Consider the following 20,265-nt stretch of genomic DNA (forward strand, 5'->3'; position numbering starts at 1 on the left):
ACGGAGATAGCATTTCTGTGTCAATGAACTTCCACCAGGACTGGAAACATTTCAGAATATACATGCTATATGCCGCAGAGAAAAAGAGTGAGAAAGGAAGGACTAAACAAAAGTGAAGCCTTGGGAAAAGATAAATTGCAGGAGATTAAATGAGAAAAGTGAAAATAGCACAGGATGCATAACGGTGATATTGGTCCAAGTAAAGAAACACAGACTGGGTCAACAGAAGATCCAAATACCAACTTCATTGTTCTCCATAGGTGCTGCCTTGATTTGCTGAGAATTTCTAGCCCTTGGTATGTTTAGTCCAGGTTTCCAGAATTCACCAGGTTATTTGAAAAGTAGAAATAAAATCTAAGAACTAATGCCAAGTTTATTGATCTTTGGCACATCCACATTTGGATTACCGTGGACTGTTGTTTTCATCATATTATAAAAAAGATGTAGAAAGACATTTGAAGTTTTTCTGAAGTTAATATGAGAAGAAGATGCACAAACTGTACCTCCTCTTCAAAAGAGAAGGCGGGGATAAAAATAAGAGAATGTGGCTGGAAGACTTTAGTCGGTTAGGTTTGGATTTAGCTTCGTTGAATGAGAGGGTTCTAGAAGAATATGGAGGTGGAGGATTACAAACTATAAAGGGTTTTGATAGATTACACAGAGATGTGAAACAGCAAAATTCGAGCCCATCAATGCAAGTCATCAAAAGCAATTAACTTGGGAATTCATAAAAAAAATCTTTGTTCCAGGACTAATGATGTACAATTTGTTCTCACATGGAACAGTGAAATCACACATAGGTTTAAAGAGAACCTGGATAAATATGTAAGAGAGAAGGTTTTAAAGGGTTACATTGATAAAATTAATTGAGGACGGAAGTGGAGCATTGATATTGTCTTGAATGCGTTCTCTAAAACTCATTTTTTACTGTATAGTCTATGTAATTCTAAATGATTCTTTGCTATGATCTCAGTCTTCTGTTTAACAACTGATTTTTTAAAATTCTTTGTCAATTACACTGTGTTCCCAACAAAAGCATAGCTTCTTCTCTTTCAGCAAGTTAATAAACTGCATGCCTGAAAATTAACTACTGCTCTCCCCACCTGAAATGCAAACTGGATCTTTAAAAACCACCTCCTGCTATCCTCAAAATGAATGGAGACTATCATTACATAATGAGACTGGAATAACTCAATTGACTCAGCCACATTACTGTCCGCCCATCAGGTACACCCTCAAATAATTCAAAGGATAATTTGCTAATGGGGACAGGCAGAGATCAACCTTGCTTTATAAAAAAGAATATCATTTATTATTAATATGCTAGAAAATTACCATTAGAATTTAAACAGCATCTTTGGACTATGCATGAATTAGAATTGTTTTAATAGCAATACCCCAGCTTCTGAATTCTAAATGTAAAACTACTGTTAATTCAAAGATCCACTTACATTAACCTTAGAGCTCAAACTTGATAATAGTTACTTACACTATAAATTCCTGCGAGATATTGGCTGCTGGTTGTTTCCCTTATGGGCAATCCCTTGGGGTCAGGGATCACTTGATTCCACTCCAGGTATGAGAACTCTCAGATAAGTGAGTCCTATGAAGGATGCGCAGATTCCAATGTAGGCGGACTTAAGAACAGTTTGATAGGTTAAGTGAATTATTGTACGGTCCTGGTCCTATTTATGCCTGATCTCCATCTACTTCTGATGAAAAGATGTGAAGACACTTCAATGTCACTCTGAGTGGTCAAAGACCAGGGATTTCCTTGAGTCAATGAGGATGTTACATATGTCAATGCAGATTTAGAGGGTATCCCTCGAGTACTTCCCAGAGTTCTTGCTTCAGGACCCTCACATCAGGTGTGCAGACAATGTGGCCTGCCCACTGGACCTAGCTGAGCATGATCATAGTCTTTGCTGGGTTGTTTACCTGGGAAAGAATGAGGACATTGGTTCATTTATCCAACCAATGGTTTACAATTTGTCCTCCACTTCCTACTTCCAATCCCACTGAAGATAGTAGAACAGAAAGGCTGGAATTGGCAGCAGCTGATGTTCTCACACGGGTTCCAAAGTTGAACTTCTCTCCCCAGTCTGACTACCTCACACCTTCATGTGTTTCAATGGACCCTGTTGTTTTGCAGGACAACTCCCCCATGAAGACAGTTTACCACAAGTCTGACTGAGGCAGGAAGTTCAAAGAGTGAGGTTGCCCATAAAGATACTAATGAGCAGTAGGTGAAAGTGGACCTGTTGCAGGAAAACTATGTCTCTGCCCAATTTGATTTCTGCCTAATACTGAAAAAAAAACATTTTAAATCACCTTCAGCCAGCCTGGATCTTCTTGTTGCTACGGTAATTAATCATCTACAATACACTAGCTAAAGAAAAGAATGCACAGGCTTCCAATCAAGTGGTTCTTCACCTGGGTTTGCTATTCATGTCCCCACTACTCGTGCTCTTATCTGGAGCAGCCCTCAGCAAGACCTTCCAGAGGAAAGCGCCTCCATTCCTGAGTAACTTTCTCATCAGCTTCTGAGATTTGCTGAAAAGATTCAAAGCCCTTGCCACATTTCTTGCCAATGAAACTTGTCACATGTTCAACACCTAAGTAATGTATCACATATTTTAACCATGATGTTTTGGCTACAATTTTACGAGGTAGGTTCGAAAGTCTAAATAGCCTTTCTTTGCCTGTCACTTTGTATTGAGAAGTGCAGCTAACGTTTTTCCTTTGATGGTTCTACATATGTCAAATTGAAGCATGGAACTCCAATTTATTAAGCAAGGTGGTGTGGTGGTATCGTAGTTAATGTCACTGCCTCAATGTTTCCAGACCTAAATTCAATCCTGCCGGCTGTGTGGAGTTTGTAACTTGTCCACATTTCCACATGGATTTTTACCAGGTAAGATTTGTAGCCTTAGTAAAGAGCATGCCTGGAATATTGTACAGTTCTGATATTTTTATCTAAAAAAAGATGTACTTGACAGAGAGGGAAGACTAAATCCTGGGATGACGGGTATGCTGTATGAAGAAAGAATGATCAGACTGGAGATGTGCTTCCTTGGAATTTACAAGAATGAGAGAAGATCTCATCAAAATTTACCAAATGTTTAAAAAGCTTGATAGACATGACACTGAGAGGATGTTTCTCTAGGATGTGGAATCTAGGACCATGACTCATTGTTTCATGTTGCACATGGATGACTGACACACCAAAAATGACAGTTCTAATGGAATCAGAGAAAGCAAGTTACCTAAATTTATATTACTTGATATTGATGCCAGAAGGTGAACTGCTTCTCCTTCAGCTTACATTGAGTCCCACAGTAACAGGACCAGAGACAACACGGACAGGCCAGAGTGGGAGAGGGATAGTGAATTTAAAGTGACAGGCTACAAGAAGTTCAAGGCCACCCTTGCAGACTTAGTGTAGACATGTCACAAAAGAATCACTTATACTTTCCAATATAGATGAAGCAGATTGTCAACACTTAATGCAGTAGAATAGACTGGAAGAAGTGCAGGTGAGTCACTCCTTCACCTGGAAGGATCATTCAGATCCCGGAATGGATGAGATGAGAAGAACTGAAAGGGCAGGTGTTGTTTCTCCTGTAGTTGCACAGAGAATATAAGGAGAGGAAGAGAAGATGTGTCTGGTGGTGGTATCTTGTTGAAGCTGGTGGAAATGGTAAAGAATGATCAGTTGAATGCAGAGGCTGCTACATACAAAGATAAGGACCATTGGCAACTCTGTCCAGAGGAGAAGTGCAGGAAATACAAAGGGTGTAGTCTGGCATGCTCAGATTTATTAAGATTTATTTGAAGGGCAGTGTATGTAGATACTTACAATCACTAGGAATAAACAGTACAGAATGAGCTTATTCTATCTAACCACTGACCCTGCCCCAGCCTGTCCTCATTTCATTCATTCACATGCAAATCTGTCAGCCTATGTTACCTGTTCCATCAAACACTCCTCATATTTCCCCTCAGTGCATCCAAGTCACGCACACTGATAAGAATTCCACATTCTCACCACTCTCTGGATAAAGGTTTTTCCTTTGAATTTTCCATGTGATTCCATTGGGAGCAAACCACTCCAGAATGTCCTGAGGGTGTGAAAGGCACTCTGTATTTCAAATGCAAGAGGGAGACCAATAAGTTCTGGCTGTTCCAAGTTGTTACAGCCAAGGACTCTAAGTGGATCCCATCATTTCCACTACAACCAAATGTCCTGACACTTCGACTTCTTTGATTTTATTTGTTGTAAATAGTGATGACTAGTTGTGGGTGTAGCAGATGTGTTGTAATATGCTGAAGCACCCTCTTGCAGCACAGCAAACCTATTGTGAGTAATAGTGATAGATTAAGAAAAAAGTAATCTGTATATCAGACAGGCACTTCCCAGACTCCACGCAACTAACAGAAATCATCTACTATTTGTTTCCAACTCACTCCCTGCAGCCTATTGAAACCCAGCTCTCATCCACAGTCCTTGTTCAACCATTGAACCAGCCAGCCTCATTCAGTTGTTCCTACCCTTCGGTTTCCTTGTTACCTGTGGTGCATAGTATCTGTTCTCTCCTGTTTTGTGGCCCCTCATAGTTTGTTACTTTTGCAGTCTAATTTAAAGTTATTGTTCATTCACAGAATCTTCTCCGCTGTTCTGCTTTTAGGTCAGAATCAGAATCAGGTTTATTATCACCGGCATGTGACGTGAAATTTGTTAACTTAGCAGCAGCAGTTCAATGCAATATATAATATAGCAGAGAGAGAAAATAATAATAATAATAATAATAATAATAATAAATTAAATAAAACATAATAAATAATCAAGTAAATCAATTACGTATATTGATTAGACTATTTTAAAAATGTGCAAAAAGAGAAATACTGTACATTAAAAAAGTGAGGTAGTGTCCAAAGCTTCAAAGTCCATTTAGGAATCGGATGGCAGAGGGGAAGAAGCTGTTCCTGAATCCATAAGTGTTTGCCTTCAGGCTTCTGTACCTCCTACCTGATGGTAACAGTGAGAAAAGGGCATGCCCTGGGTGCTGAAGGTCTTTAGTAATGGACGCTGCATTTCTGAGACACTGCTCCCTAAAGATATCCTGGGTACTTTGTAGGCTAGTGCCCAAGATGGAGCTGACTAGACTTACAACCTTCTGCAGCTTCTTTCAGTGCTGTGCAGTAGCCCCTCCATACCAGACAGTGATGCAGTCTGTCAGAATGCTCTCCACAGTACAACTATAGAAGTTTTTGTGTGTATTTGTTGACATGCCAAATCACTTCAAATTCCTAATAAAGTATAGCTGCTGTCTTGCCTTCCTTATGACTACATCAATATGTTGGGACCAGGTTAGACCCTCAGAGATCTTGACACCCAGGAACTTGAAGCTGCTCACTTTCCCCACTTCTGATCCCTCTCTGAGTATTGGTACGTATTCCTTCATCTTACCCTTCCTGAAGTCCACAATCAGCTCTTTCATCTTACTGACGTTGAGTGCCAGGTTGTTGCTGCGGCACCATTCCACTAGTTGGCATATCTCACTCCTGTACGCCCTCTCATCACCACTTGAGATTCTTCCAACAATGGATGTATCGTCAGCAGATCTGTAGATGATGTTTCAGCTATGCCTAGCCACACAGTCATGTGTATACAGAGAGTAGAGCAGTGGGCTAAGCACAGACCCCTGAGGTCAAACCTCATCTACATTTCCTGACAGGATGGGTGAACTAACGATTGACCCAGCTGAGTCTGATCATCGATAGGAAATCATCTGTCAACACAAGTATATGATCCAGAAGCAGCAGGGCACCACTGATGTCCTGCTCGCCACTCTCAACCAACTCTCCATCTCGTTACAGCAAGCCAGAGACAGTTAGCCTCCTCCCTGACAGCCCCAGATTCTGGTGCCGGAATGCATTGACAGATGCTCAACCCGATGCCACAACTTTGTGTCCCAGTGCATCTTACACTTCAACCTCCAGCCATCTCTGTATTCTACAGACCAAGTCAAGATTGCCCTTGTCATCTCTCTCCTAAGAGGGCAAGTTCTGACTAGGGTCACTGCTAACAGAGACAATAAAATCCCCATTTGTAATAAATGTGAGGAATCCACTGCTGAGATGCGCCAGGTTCTCGACCATCTGGGAAGTGGAAGAAAGGCAGTGGATCAGATACTTTGACTGTGTCAAGGCCCATGCTGGGTGCTCGATTACACCATGGAATTCAGGACCCTGGTGGTGGATTGTGGCTGGAATGAGGAAGTGCTGCTGGCTCATTACCATCACAGCATCGCAGAGCACTTGAAAGGTGAGCAGTCTACCTGGGAGCTGGCCACTGAAAGCAGGGGGAAGGGAACCAGTATGATGGAGCTGAAGATGAGCCAGCAGGTTTACAAGTAGATCATGTGATATAAATGTAAGGAAGAACAAGCCAATGATTCAGTACAAATGCAAAAAGTGAAATTGTACCACAGAGGCAAAACTGAAAATGGTGAAGAATGCAGGACTGAAGGTGCCACACTTAAATGCATGTACAAAGTGTAGTATTTGGGATAAGGTGGATGAACTTGGTGCAATCAGACACTGGTTGGTATGATGTTGTGGGCATCACTGCTCTGGTTGAAAGAAGGTCATAGTTGGGAGCTTCATATCAAAAGACGTACTTTGTATCAAAAGGACAGGCAGGAAGGCATAGGCAGTGGCATGATTCTGTCGGGAAGAGATGGAATTACATCTTTAGAAAGAGCTGACATAGAGTCAGAGAGTGTTAAACCTTTGTGGGTGGATTTAAGAAACTGCAAGGGTAAAAAAAAACATTATAGGAATCATAACAAAGTCTCCAAATAGTAGCCAAGATGTGGGGTTGAGGTTGCAAAGGGAGCTGGAAAGGGCATGTAATAAGGGTAATGTCACCATTGTAATGGGGGAATTCAATATGCAAGGGGATTGGGAAAATCAGGTTGATGTCTGATCGCAGGAGAGGGAATTTGTTGAATGCCTATAAGATGGCTTTTTAGAGCAGCTTGTGCTTGGCCCTACTCGGGGAAAGGCTATCTTAGATTGGGTGTTGTGTAATAATTCAGATTTTATTAGGGAGCTTAAGGTAAAGGAACCCTTCGGAGGCGGTGATCATAATATGATTGAATTCATACTGCAATTTGAGAGTGAGAAGTGTAACTCACATGTATCAGTATCACAATGGAATATAGGGAATTACAGAGGCATGAGAGAGGAGCTTGCCCAGGTGGATTAGTGGGAATGATGGCAGAGCAGAGGTGGCTGAAATTTCTGGGAATATTTCACAAGGCGCAGGATAGATATGTCCCACAGAAGAAGTTGTTCTCAAATGGCAGGTTTAGGCAATCATGACTGATATGGGAAGTAAAGGACTGCACAAAAGCCAAATGCATAAAATGAGGAAAAAGTGAGTCGGAGGTTGAATGATTGAGAAGTTTTTAAAATTCAACAAAGGCAACTAAAAAGTCATAAGAAGGAAAAAGATGAAATATGAGGGCAAACTAGCTAATAATATAAAGCAGGATACTAGAAGTTTTATTTTCAGTTGTATGAAAAGTGAAAGGGAGGTGAGAGTTGATTTTGGACCACTGGAAAATTATGCTGGTCAGGTAGTAATAGGGAACAAAGAAATAGCAGATGAACTTAATAAGTATTTTGCATTAGTCTTCACTATGGAACACACTAGCAGTGTGCCAGAGGTCTGTGAGTATCAGGGAGCAGGAGTGAGTGACATTGCTATTACAAAGGAAAAGGTGCTAGGCAGACTGAAAGGTCTTAAGGTGGATTTGTCATCTGGAGCAGATGGACTACATCCCAGAGTCCTGAAAGAGGTTGCTGAAGAGATAGCAGATGCATTGGTTATGATCTTTCAAGAATCTGGAATGGTTCTGGAGCTCTGGAAAATAGCAAATGTTACTCCACTCATTAAGAAGGGAGAAAGGAAATTATAGGCCAGTTAACCTAACCTTACTGGTTGGGAAAGTTTTGGAGTCCATTACTAAGGATGACGTTTTGAGGTACTTGGAGACCAACAATAAAGTAATTTAAAGACAGTATGGTTTCTGTAAAGGGAAATCTTGCCTGACAAATCTGTTAAAGTTCTTTGAGGAAGGATCAAGCGGGTGGATAAAGGAGAGGCAGTGGATGTCATTCACTTGGATTTTAAGAAGGCATTTGATAAGGTGCCACACATGAGGCTACTTAACAAGATAAGATCCAATGACATTACAAGAAAGATACTGGCGTGGATAGAGGAATGGCTGACAGGCAGGAGGCAGCAAGTGGGAATAAAGGGGGCCTTTTCTGGTTGGCTGCCAGTGACAAGTGGCATTCCTCAAAGGTCAGTATTGGGTCCATTACTTTTCACATTGTTTATCAGTGATTTAGATAATGGAATTGATGGCTTTGTGGTAAAGTTTGCAGATGGTACGAAGATAGGTGGAGTGGTAGGTAGTGCTGAGGAAGCAATACAATTGCAGAAGGACTTAGGCAAATTGGAAGAATGTGCAAGAAAGTGGCAGATAGAATACAATGTTGGGAAATGTATGATAATGCATTTTGGTAAAAGGAACAAGAGTGCACACATCTAAATGGGGAGAAAATTCAAGCCTCAGAGATGCAGAAGGACTTAAGAATACTCATGCAAGATTCCCAGAAAGTTAATTTACAAGTTGAGTCTGTGATAAAGAAGGCAAATGCAATGTTAGCGTTCATTTCAAAGAGAATAGAATATAAAAACAAGGAGATAATGTTGAATCTTTATAAGACACTAGTCAGGCTACACCTGGAGTATTGTCAACAGTTTTGGGCCCCATAACTCAGAAGGTATGTGTTGTCGTTTGGAGAGAGTCCAGAGGAAATTCACAAGGATGATTCTGAGAATAAAGGAGTTAATATATGAGGAGCATTTGGCATCTTTGGGCCTGTACTCACCGGAATTCAGAAGAATATGGGGGGATCTCATTGAAACCTACCGAATGTTGTAAAGGCTAGATAAGGCGAATGTGGAGGGGATGTTTCCTATGGTCAGGTATCCAGAACTAGAGGGCACAGCCTCAGAATTAAGGGGCACCCTTTAGAAGAGGAATGTTTTTAGCCAAAGAGTTGTGAATCCGTGGAATGCTCTGCCATAGACAGCTGTGAAGACCAAGACCATGGGTATATTTAAGGTGAAAGTTGATAATTTCCTGATCAGTCAGGGCATCAAGATTTGAATAAATCAGCAGAAAGCCGTTGATTAGACAATCAAGATTTGAATAGCTCAGACTCAGCAGAAAGCAGCTGATTGGGCAGTCAAGGTCAGGTGACCAAGCATTTTGAAAAGCTCAAACAGATAAATAGAGGGGTAGCTCAAGCGGAGTGGTCTGTGAGTGAGTGGGCCAGTGAAGGAGTGGAGCTTTGAGGCTTTGACTCGAGAGGCTCCAACGAGAAGAGGCGGAGGACAAGCTTGCTCGCAGTTAGTCTTTACAATGTCTCCTGAGACGGTGATGTGCCTCTCATGTGAGATGCGGCAGCCTTGGGGGAACGCCCCTCTCCTGCAGTCACATCTGCTAGAAGTGCATACGGCTGGGCGATCTGGAAGACTGTGTAAGGAATCTGGAGCAGCAGCTGGATGACCTTCGACTCATAAGGGAGAATGAGGCAGTCATAGATGAGAGCTACAGGGAAGTAGTCACACCTAGGCTGCCGGAAGCAGGTCGTTGGGTGTCAGTCAGAGGGGGGAAAGCCAAGGTGAGTAGACAGGTAGTGCAGAGCACCCCTGTAGCCATTCCCCTGAATAATAAGTTTACCATCCTGGATACTGTTGGCGGGGACGACCGACCAGGTGTGAGCCACGGTGGCAGGGCCTCTGGCACTGAGTCTGACCCTCTGGTGCAGAAGGGTGGGACAGAGAAGAGGAGAGCTGTCGTCATTGGAGACTCTATAGTCAGGGGAGCAGACAGGAGATTTTGTGGACGTGAAACGGACGCCCGCATAGTTTGTTGCCTCCCGGGTGCCAGGGTCCAGGATGTCTCTGACCGGGTGCACGACATCCTGGTACGAGAGGGAAAGCAACCAGAAGTCGTGATACATGTTGGTACCAATGACATAGGCAAGAAGAGGGATGAAGTCTTGAAGTGTGAGTTTCGGTAACTAGGCAGAAGGCTGAAGAACAGGACCTCAAGGGTGGCATTCTCAGGATTGCTGCCAGTGCTACGTGATAGTGATGGTAAGAATTGGAGGAGATGGCAGTAGAATGCCTGGCTGAGGAGTTGGCGCAGGGAGCAAGGTTTTAGATTTTTGCATCATTGGGATCTCTTCCGGGGAAGGTGGGACCTGTACAGATTGGATAGGTTCCACCTGAACTCGAGGGGGAGCAATATCCTTGCAGGTAGGTTTGCTAGCATGGTTCGGGAAGGTTTAAACTAATTTGCAAGGGGGATGGGACCCGGAGCGATAGAGCAGTGGAAGAAGTGCATGGAGTAAAGCCTGATCTAACATACAGAGAGGCTTTGAGGAAAGAGAAGCAGAATAAAGGGTGTAAAGATAGTAAGGTAGAAGGGCCAAAGTGTGTGTACCTCAATGCAAGAAGCATCAGGAACAAAGGTGATGAACTGAGAGCTTGGATACATAAACAACAGGAATTCTGCAGATGCTGGAAATTCAAGCAGCACACATCAAAGTTGCTGGTGAACGCAGCAGGCCAAGCAGCATCTGTAGGAAGAGGTGCAGTCGACGTTTCAGACCGAGACCCTTTGTCAGGACTAACTGAAGGAAGAGTGAGTAAGGGATTTAAAAGTTGGAGGGGGAGGGGGAGATCCAAAATGATAGGAGAAGACAGGAGGGGGAGGGATAGAGCCAAGAGCTGGACAGGTGATAGGTAAAAGGGGATACGAGAGGATCATGGGACAGGAGGTCCGGGAAGAAAGACGGGGGGTGGGGGGACCCAGAGGATATTCATGCCATCAGGTTGGAGGAACAACACCTTATGTTCCGTCTGGGTAGCCTCCAACCTGATGGCATGAACATCGACTTCTCTAACTTCCGCTAAGGCCCCACCTCCCCCTCGTACCCCATCTGTTACTTATTTTTATGCACACATTCTTTCTCTCACTCTCTTTTTTCTCCCTCTGTCCCTCTGAATATACCTCTTGCCCATCCTCTGGGTCCCCCCCCCCCTTGTCTTTATTCCCGGACCTCCTGTCCCATGATCTTCTCGTATCTCCTTTTGCCTATCACCTGTCCAGCTCTTGGCTCTATCCCTCCCCCTCCTGTCTTCTCCTATCATTTTGGACCTTCCCCTCCCCCTCCAACTTTCAAATCCCTTACTCACTCTTCCTTCAGTTAGTCCTGACGAAGGGTCTCGGCCTGAAACGTCGACTGCACCTCTTCCTACAGATGCTGCCCGGCCTGCTGCGTTCACCAGCAACTTTGATGTGTGTTGCTTGGATACATACATGGAATTATGATGTAGTGGCCATTACAGAGACTTGGCTGGCACCAGGGCAGGAACGGATTCTCAATATTCCTGGATTTCAGTGCTTTAAATGGGATGGGGGGGGGGAGGGGGGAGGGGTGGCATTACTGGTCAGGGATACTATTACAGCTACAGAAAGGGTGGGTAATGTTGCAGGATCCTCTTTTGAGTCAGTATGGGTGGAAGTCAGGAACAAGAAGGGAGCAGTTACTCTATTGGGGGTATCCTATAGGCCCCCTGGTAGCAGCAGAGATACAGAGGAGCAGATTGGGAGGCTGATTTTGGAAAGGTGCAAAATTAACAGTGTTATTATCATGGGTGACTTTAACTTCCCTAATATTGATTGGCACCTGATTAGTTCCAAGGGTTTAGATGGGGCAGAGTTTCTTAAGTGTGTCCAGGATGGATTCCTGTCACAGTGTGTTGACAGGCCGACCAGGGGGAATGCCATACTAGATCTAGTACTTGGTAATGAACCAGATCAGGTCACAGATCTCTCAGTGAGTGAGCATCTGGGGGACAGTGACCACCACTCCCTGGCCTTTAGCATTATCATGGAAAAGGATAGAATCAGAGAGGACAGGAACATTTTTAATTGGGGATGGGCAAATTATGAGGCTATAAGGCTAGAACTTGCGGGTGTGAATTGGGATGATGTTTTTGCAGGGAAATGTACTATGGACATGTGGTATAGATCTCTTGCAGGATGTTAGGGATAAATTTGTCCGGGTAAGGAAGATAAAGAATGGTAGGATGAAGGAACCATGGGTGACAAGTGAGGTGGGAAATCTAGTCAGGTGGAAGAAGGCAGCATACATGAGGTTTAGGAAGCAAGGATCAGGTGGGTCTATTGAGGAATATAGGGAAGCAAGAAAGGAGCTTAAGAAGGGGCTGAGAAGAGCAAGAAGGGGGCATGAGAAGGCCTTGGCGAGTAGCATAAACGACAGGATACTTGGTAGTGTGGAGGAACAGAGGGATCTGGGGGTACATGTCCACAGATCCCTGAAAGTTGCCTCACAGGTGGATAGGGTAGTTAAGAAAGCTTATGGGGTGTTAGCTTTCATAAGTCGAGGGATAGAGTTTAAGAGTCGCGATGTAATGATGCAGCTCCATAAAACTCTGGTTAGGCCACACTTGGAGTACTGTGTCCAGTTCTGGTCGCCTCACTATAGGAAGGATGTGGAAGCATTGGAAAGGGTACAGAGGATATTTACCAGGGTGCTGCCTGGTTTAGAGAGTATGCATTATGATCAGAGATTAAGGGAGCTAGGGTTTTACTCTTTGGAGAGAAGGAGGATGAGAGGAGACATGATAGAGGTGTACAATATATTAAGAGGAATAGATAGAGTGGATAGCCAGCGCCTCTTCCCCAGGGCATCACTGCTCAATACAAAAGGACATGGCTTTAAGGTAAGGGGTGGGAAGTTCAAGGGGGATATTAGACGAAGTTTTTTACTCAGAGAGTGGTTGGTGCGTGGAATGCACTGCCTGAGTCAGTGGTGGAGGCAGATACACTAGTGAAGTTTAAGAGACTACTAGACAGGTATATGGAAGAATTTAAGGTGGGGGGGTTATATGGGAAGCAGGGTTTGAGGATTGGCACAACATTGTGGGCCAAAGGGCCTGTAATGTACTGTACTATTCTATGTTCTATGTTCTATGAGAAGACAGGTATATGGAGTTGAGTAGGATACGGGATCAGCCATGATGGAATGGCAGAGTGGACTCGATGGGCTGAATGGCCTACTTCTGCTCCTATGTCTTATGGTCTTTTGGACCTAAAAAGCCTCATCACTCTGGCCTTCCATATTGACATGCAAGCACCTCACAGAACAGCCCTCCAGCTCAGCGGCCAGAACCCCAGTTCCATTCCCAGAACCATTTCAGGCTCATTACCACTTCGCCAGAACCCATGTAGTTAGACAGAGCTCCCTTAACATCAAAAAGGGCATGAGCATCGGTGGAGGACAGCTTGTGTGCTTACTGCGGAGCTGTTGAGCACCCTCACAGCAGACGCCCAAAGCATCCAGCAAAACAGCACCAGCAGTTAGAGGCAAGAGATCTTCCACCTAGTAAGCTCTCCCTGGTCCCTTGTTCCAGAACCATAGCCTGACTCACTCTCTCTCTTCTCCACACCCTAACGGTGTTACGTGCAGGCGACTTTCCAGACTGAACTCTGTGTGTGCAGTCTGGGCTCCCTACTGAGCCAGTCTCTCATCCTTTTTGCATCACGGCCAATTTCGGATGTCCTTTGGTGTCTGGGATGTTCAGAGCACACATGAGCATCGAAGAGCACCATGAGTCGATCTGATTCCTTCTTATCAACTCACCCAACACTCCTCTGTTTTTGGGTTCCCCCTGGCTCCCCACTTTGCCTGGTCATCTGATTCACTGCTGAGATGGGGACCACCTGCCTGCAGTCTCAGTTGATTCCACCCCGTAAATCTGTGAAGACGAGGAAACCCTCGGCCTCACCAACCTCCCCCAGGGATACCATGACTTAGCCACTGCCTTCAGTAAAAGGGAAGCCACCATCCTGCCACTTCACAGACCACACCACTGTGCAATTGACCCCCTCCCTGACATTATCTGGTCTCCTTCTCCCCTCCTGGGACCCAAGCAATGAATGACGTACTGAAGCACGACAGTATGGCTTTGTTCCAGTTCCCAACCATAACAGGATTCTTCTTTGTCAAATAGAAACATGGGGGTCTCCATCCCTGTATTGACTACCATGGACTCAATAAAATCCCATTAAAAACCACTATCCTCTCCCCTTGATATTCCCTGTGCGTTCAAAACACTCTGTGGTTCCCAGATCCTCACCAAACTGGATCTACCAAGTATGTACAACTGAACCGCATCATCCAGGAGGATAAGTGGAAAGCGACCTTCATAACACCCACTGGCCACTACAAATACTTGTGATGCCTCTTTGACTTCCCAACAGTTCAGCCATTTTCCAAGCCTTCATATGGGTTTGCTACATTCGGATGGGGCCACAGTGATCTCGACAGTGGCAGACCGGATTTTCATTGCCCTCTCCAAACTGCCTTCAGCCGCTGGGAAGGTGAACCTGGTTCTCCAACATGTGTTTCACCATCGCGGGTTCCTTCAGGATATTGTGTTAGACTGTGTCCACAATTTGTCTCCTGCTTTTAGCAAGCCTTCTTCTCAGTGAGTTTGTTCTCTGGCAATAATCCGCTGAACAACGTTCAGTCAGAAAGAGCCAATCGGCAGGTGAGGTTTCTGCCAAGCTTCACCACCTCAAACCCTTCCACCTGGAAGAAGTATCTGCTGTGGGTCAAACTGTCCCACAACCTATACGTCTCTTTGGCCATGGATGTGTCACCCTTTGACATGTTAATGGCTATTAACCCCTGTTGTTCCCCACAGAGGAACCAATGGTGGAGGGCCCTGGTTTGCCTCAGCTGGAACGCTTTGAAGAAGGCAAGAAGAGTCATCCTGGCTGCCAACTGCTAGCAGTGCCCAGCCAGACTACTCCAGCCTGGGGACCATGTATGGTTGTTCTCCTGAGATCTCCCCTTTTGCACCAACTCCTGCAAGCTCTCGCCTTGGTTCATTGCTCCCTTCAAGCTTACCCATCTCATTAATCCTGTCACTTAAAGTCTCCGTCTGCCACCATCCCTCAGAATCACATCTGACTTCCATGTGTCCTGTCTCAACCCGATTGTCCATGGACCAGTTCTTTGATTCATATCATCGTGGATGGAGTGTGCAGTATCTGGTTGACTAGGAAGGGTACAACCCAAGGAGAGGTCTTGGGTGCTGCCCAGTTTCATTTGTTATAGAGGAATTCTACCGGACCCATCCAGAATGTCCTGGATCATTGGGTGCCAGCAGTAGGATGGTGGGGGTGATCCTGCTGGGAATGCACAGGCAGGTACCTCCCAGTCGCACCACCTGCTAGTCATTTCCAAATGATTACCTGCAGCCTATTTAAACCCAGCTCTCATCCACAGTACTTGTTCGTCCATTGAACCAGCCAGCCTCAGTCAGTTGCTCCTAGCCTTCAGTTACTCTGTTGCCTGTGGAGTTTAGTATCTGTTCTCTCTTGTCTTGTGGCCCTTTGTGGCTCATTATTTTTGCAGTCTATTATTAAAGCTATCACTCACTGCCGAATTGTCTCTGCTGCTCTGCATTTGGATCATCACCTCTACAATTCCAACACTGTTTGCAGTACTCCCATTTACACTTGCTCTATAAAACAAATGCTGATGTTTCTGAGAAGAAAGTTGGCTTTGTTTCCATTAACATTTGGGATCTGGGCATCACTGGCAAGGCTGGCGTTTGCTGCCCAGGTTGTGAGCCACCTTCTTCAATCAGTACAGACCTTTTGATGCAGGTACACTCTGAGATCTTGGACTTAGATCCAGCAACAATGTAGAACTGGCTCGCTCCAAGTCAGGATGATGTGCGACTTGGTGGTTGGTGTGGGGGAGTGCATTAAGAGATCTGCAGATGGTGGCGTTGCCAAGCACCAATAGCCCATATGCTTCCTCATGGTAGAGATTTGGGTTTGGAATTTGCTATTGGATCAGCCTAGGCCAATAACTGCAATGCATTTCAGAAAATGGCACAGCCCAGCTTGCCTAGTCTCATTTCATAACTACATTCATCCCTCTTCTGTCTGCACCTTCTCAAGGCTCAAAGTGTGGTGTTGACAGCTGATCACAGTTTTCCAGCTGAAGCCTAACCAATCCAATAATCCATAAATTATTAAAATAAATAACTTGCTTTCACACTCTATTCCCCTGTGAACAAAGGCAGCAGTATTTAAACAACCTTTTCCTTCCACCCTCTAAGATTTGTGGCCGTTCAGATGCTGCTCCTGCATCCCACTGAATCCACACCATTGAGTTTATATTTCCTCTCCTCCCTCTTCCCTGCATCTGTTGTCAGTCTGCCTACTCCCTCCTATTTTTGTTACACTTTTCAGCGTACCACAATCCCTAGTTTTGTGTCAGTAACAAGCTTTAAACTGTTAGGGCATCATATTTCTCTGCTTGGTCTATTGCATTTATTTACAAGGTGACATTATGCAGTTGCTTCAGTATCATTCACTAATTGGAACTGAGGATGAATTTCTACTTTTATGGGCACCTTTTGCATTATGATATCATCTACAAACAATACCCCTTGTATCCAGGTTCAAACATTAATATCTATCAAAGTAGTCCAACTACAAGTATATGTAGGAATTTAAGGTGGGGGGTTATATGGGAGGCAGAGTTTAAGGGTCGGCACAACATTGTGGGCCGAAGGGCCTGTACTGTGCTGTACTATTCTAAGTTATATGTACGACAGTTAGAGAACCCTCACATATTCTTCTATATATTCATTGTGAAAAACAGCCATCCATCATTCTTCTGTTTTTTTTCTGCCTCTTAGTAAGTTTTATACGCAATCTGCTTTACTTTATATCCCAGGGATTTGACAATAATAAATTGGGACTAGATTATTCACTGAATTCTGCCCCTGAACCATCCTTTAGTCTTAGCTCTACCCTTGTCAGAAACTGAGCAGCCTGCACTGAGCTCCTAGCAATTTTGTGCGCTTGTTTCAGGTTCCCATGTTTCCAGAATTTTCCATTTGTCTAGGTATAATTGCTGCAATGCTCAATTATTTTCCTCTGTACACAAACCATTTGAAGTTATTCTCAGTTAACAGATGGTTATGTTCCAGCAGCTGTAAGAGAGATAGACAATGGAGACAGCCACTGTTTGAACTGCAAGTCAACAGATCACATTATCTGCCAATTCTTTCTCTGGGCGTAAAACACTCCTTCCAACTCCTTGAACCTTATATCAATCAAGCCTGTTTTGAGTACAGTACCTATTGTCATTTGAAGCAGTTGTGATGTGGGGGGCATCAATATTGAGAACTACAATCTGTGTTTGAAATTAAGCTTGTTCTCTAATAGAGAAACAGGTGTAGGACATTCAAGCCCTTTTGAGCCTGTTCCCCATGGTTGAACCTTCTCAGGAATTATGTCCTTGGAGGACATGCTAGTTTGACTAAAGGTTATTTCACATACTGACCTTAAATCAGCTTTACCAATCATTAGACAAATTAGCCATTGTGTGAAAGATTATAGACATGGTCATTTGTTTGGAATATACCAAAACACTAACTCTAGGGGCTAATTCAAATTCATTTTTTGAATACGTTACACAGGTAATAGCCAGCAATTAAGTACCTAGTTGTTGGGGTTATTTTGAAACCAGGAGAGCTTTGAAGGCATTTTGCCCTCTTTTCAATCTAAATATTGAATATTTTGCCAAACATGTGCACCGATCTATTCAGTTACTAGACTACCCATCATCAAATATTAATGAAATACAATTTGAAAATTCAGTGCCAGACTCCCATCATAAGGAACATATTGGAGGACCCATTTCTTTTTAAGCCTTAACTCCCAGTTCTGTTCCTCAATGAGTTAACTGTTGCATAAGCTGATTGACTGCCTACATTACACGCATTTAGCTACTTTCTCCTTGTTAATGACAAGCCACAGCCTCTGTCAGGGATTTTGATCTTATTGGTGCAGTTTATTTCAGAGGTTGTTCAGTAAATGACCACATACGGCTTTGTGTCTCCTGGAGTGATGATAGTACAGCTGCTTCTCATAGCCCACCAATTTAAAGAGCCCCACTTCTTTGTCAGGCTGTCAGTGCAAAGAGCTTTGTTCCTTTTGCAAAATATATCTGTTTTCTAATTATCTATTTATCACCTTCCCAGCCTCCCTATCACAGAGTGAAAGAGGAAGGCTGCACGATCCTTCCAACAGCACCCTTTCGCTCTAAATGAGAATGGAGCCAGCAAACATCTAATTTAGCTCGGCCATCAAGCTGAAAAAGTGGTTATTCGATGTAAAGTGCCAACTAGGGAATTGATTATCTAGACTCTTAGCATGCATGGTAAAACCGTCAGATCTGGCCACTGTAGGTAGGTCCCTAGTGACTGAGATTGTCTTCATAGAGAATGAGCTCAGAAACTCCAGCACGCACAAAAAAATTAATTATTATTAAAAGCCTGTTCTTGTAGCCTTCCTTTCCCTTGTGTAAAGAATGAGTAGCACTGCAGACAATTTGAGGTCAAGTTTACTGGACTCATAGAGAGCAAGAACCAGAAAAGTTATCCAGAGCCAAACAACTTCAATAAGAGAGTCTTAAATGTGGACCTGCGTTCTGCCAGGGGTGTCTCAACTGAAATTCAACCATTTCATTTATTGAACCAACAGATAATTCCACCCATCTTGTGACCATTACAGGCTACACAGGATGAATATAGAAAACACTTCAATGTCATGTTTTTTTTAATGTATAGCTACAAGCATCTCAGATAAACTCATATTATATATATCTTTGGCCACTTTATTAGGTACCTCCTGTACCTGAGAGAGTGGTCACTGAGTGTATGTTCATGGTCTTCTGCTGCTGTAGCCCACCCACTTCAAGGTTCGACATGTTGAGCGTTCAATGTCGCTCTTCTATACACCACTGTTGTAGGACATGGTTACTGTCATCTTCCTGTTAGCTTGAATCCATCTGGTCATTCTCTGACCTCTCTCATTAACAAGGCAGTGAACTGGATGGTTTTTTTGTTTTACACAGCATTCTCTGTAAACTCTAGAGGCCGTTGTGCATGAAGATCCAAGGAGATCAGCAGTTTCTGAGATACTCAAACCACCTGCCTTGCACCAACAATCGTTCCGTGATCAAAGTCACTTCGATCACACTTCTTCTCCATTCTGATGTTTAGTCTGAACAGGAGCTGAACCTCTTGACTATGTTGCTGCCACATGGCAGGCTGACTGGATATCTGCATTGATGAGCAGGTGTACAGGTGTATCGAATAAAATGGCCACTGAGTGTGTACGTATTGAAGGCTGTTAGAGCTGCTTTAAGCAGGCAAATAGAGACTATTTCATTACACTCATGACTTGCTACATGGACGATCGCAAGGACATAGGGTGACAGGATCACAGCCTCTGATCTGGGCTTGTAGCACTTGTAACCCTAACCCTAATACATCACCGTCTGGTACGGAGGGGCCACTGCACAGGACTGGAAAAGGCTGCAGAAAGTTGTAAACTCAGCCAGTTCCACCATGGGCACCAGCCTCCTCAGCATCAAGGGCACCTTCAAACGGCGTTGCCTCAAAAAGGCAGCATCCATCATTAAGGACCACCATCACCAAGGCCATGCCCTCTTCTTATTGCTACAATCGAGGAGGAGGGACAGGAGCCTGAAGACACATACTCAACATTCCAGGAACAGCTTCTTTTCCCTCTGCCATTAGATTTCTGAATGCACAATGAATTCATGAACATTTCATCAGGTTTTTTTCTCCTTTCTTTTTCCACTACATATTCAATTTATATATATATGTGTGTGTGTGTGTGTGTGTATATATATAATATATATATAATAACAGTTTAGAATTTTAATATTATCATTATGTGTTGGACTGTACTGCTGCCTAAAGCAACACATTTCAAGATATATACCAGTGATTGTAAACCTGATTCTGTTTCTGACAATATTTGTGTGACTAATCCTGGTAAGCTTCTGGTCAATGGTGGATTCCACAATGTTCCTACTATTGAATGCCAAGGGAAGGTAGTTAGGCCTTCTACTGATGTCCTTGTCTACTAGATGAGACACTATTATGTATTTAAAGCATTGTACTTAAGCACTCTTTCCCTTAAAAGGTGATGCTTAAATGTGAGGTTTGCTGAACTTGCT

General features: G+C 43.7%; 1 pseudogene; it reads left to right on the plus strand.

The window, feature by feature from the left end:
• The first annotated feature begins 6,237 nt into the window (after positions 1-6,237).
• Positions 6,238-20,265, plus strand: part of LOC140211454 (ubiquitin carboxyl-terminal hydrolase 35-like) — a 64,401-nt pseudogene continuing 50,373 nt past the window's right edge.

Source organism: Mobula birostris, chromosome 17 (assembly GCF_030028105.1).
Source record: "Mobula birostris isolate sMobBir1 chromosome 17, sMobBir1.hap1, whole genome shotgun sequence".
Classification (NCBI taxonomy): Eukaryota; Metazoa; Chordata; class Chondrichthyes; order Myliobatiformes; family Myliobatidae; genus Mobula; species Mobula birostris.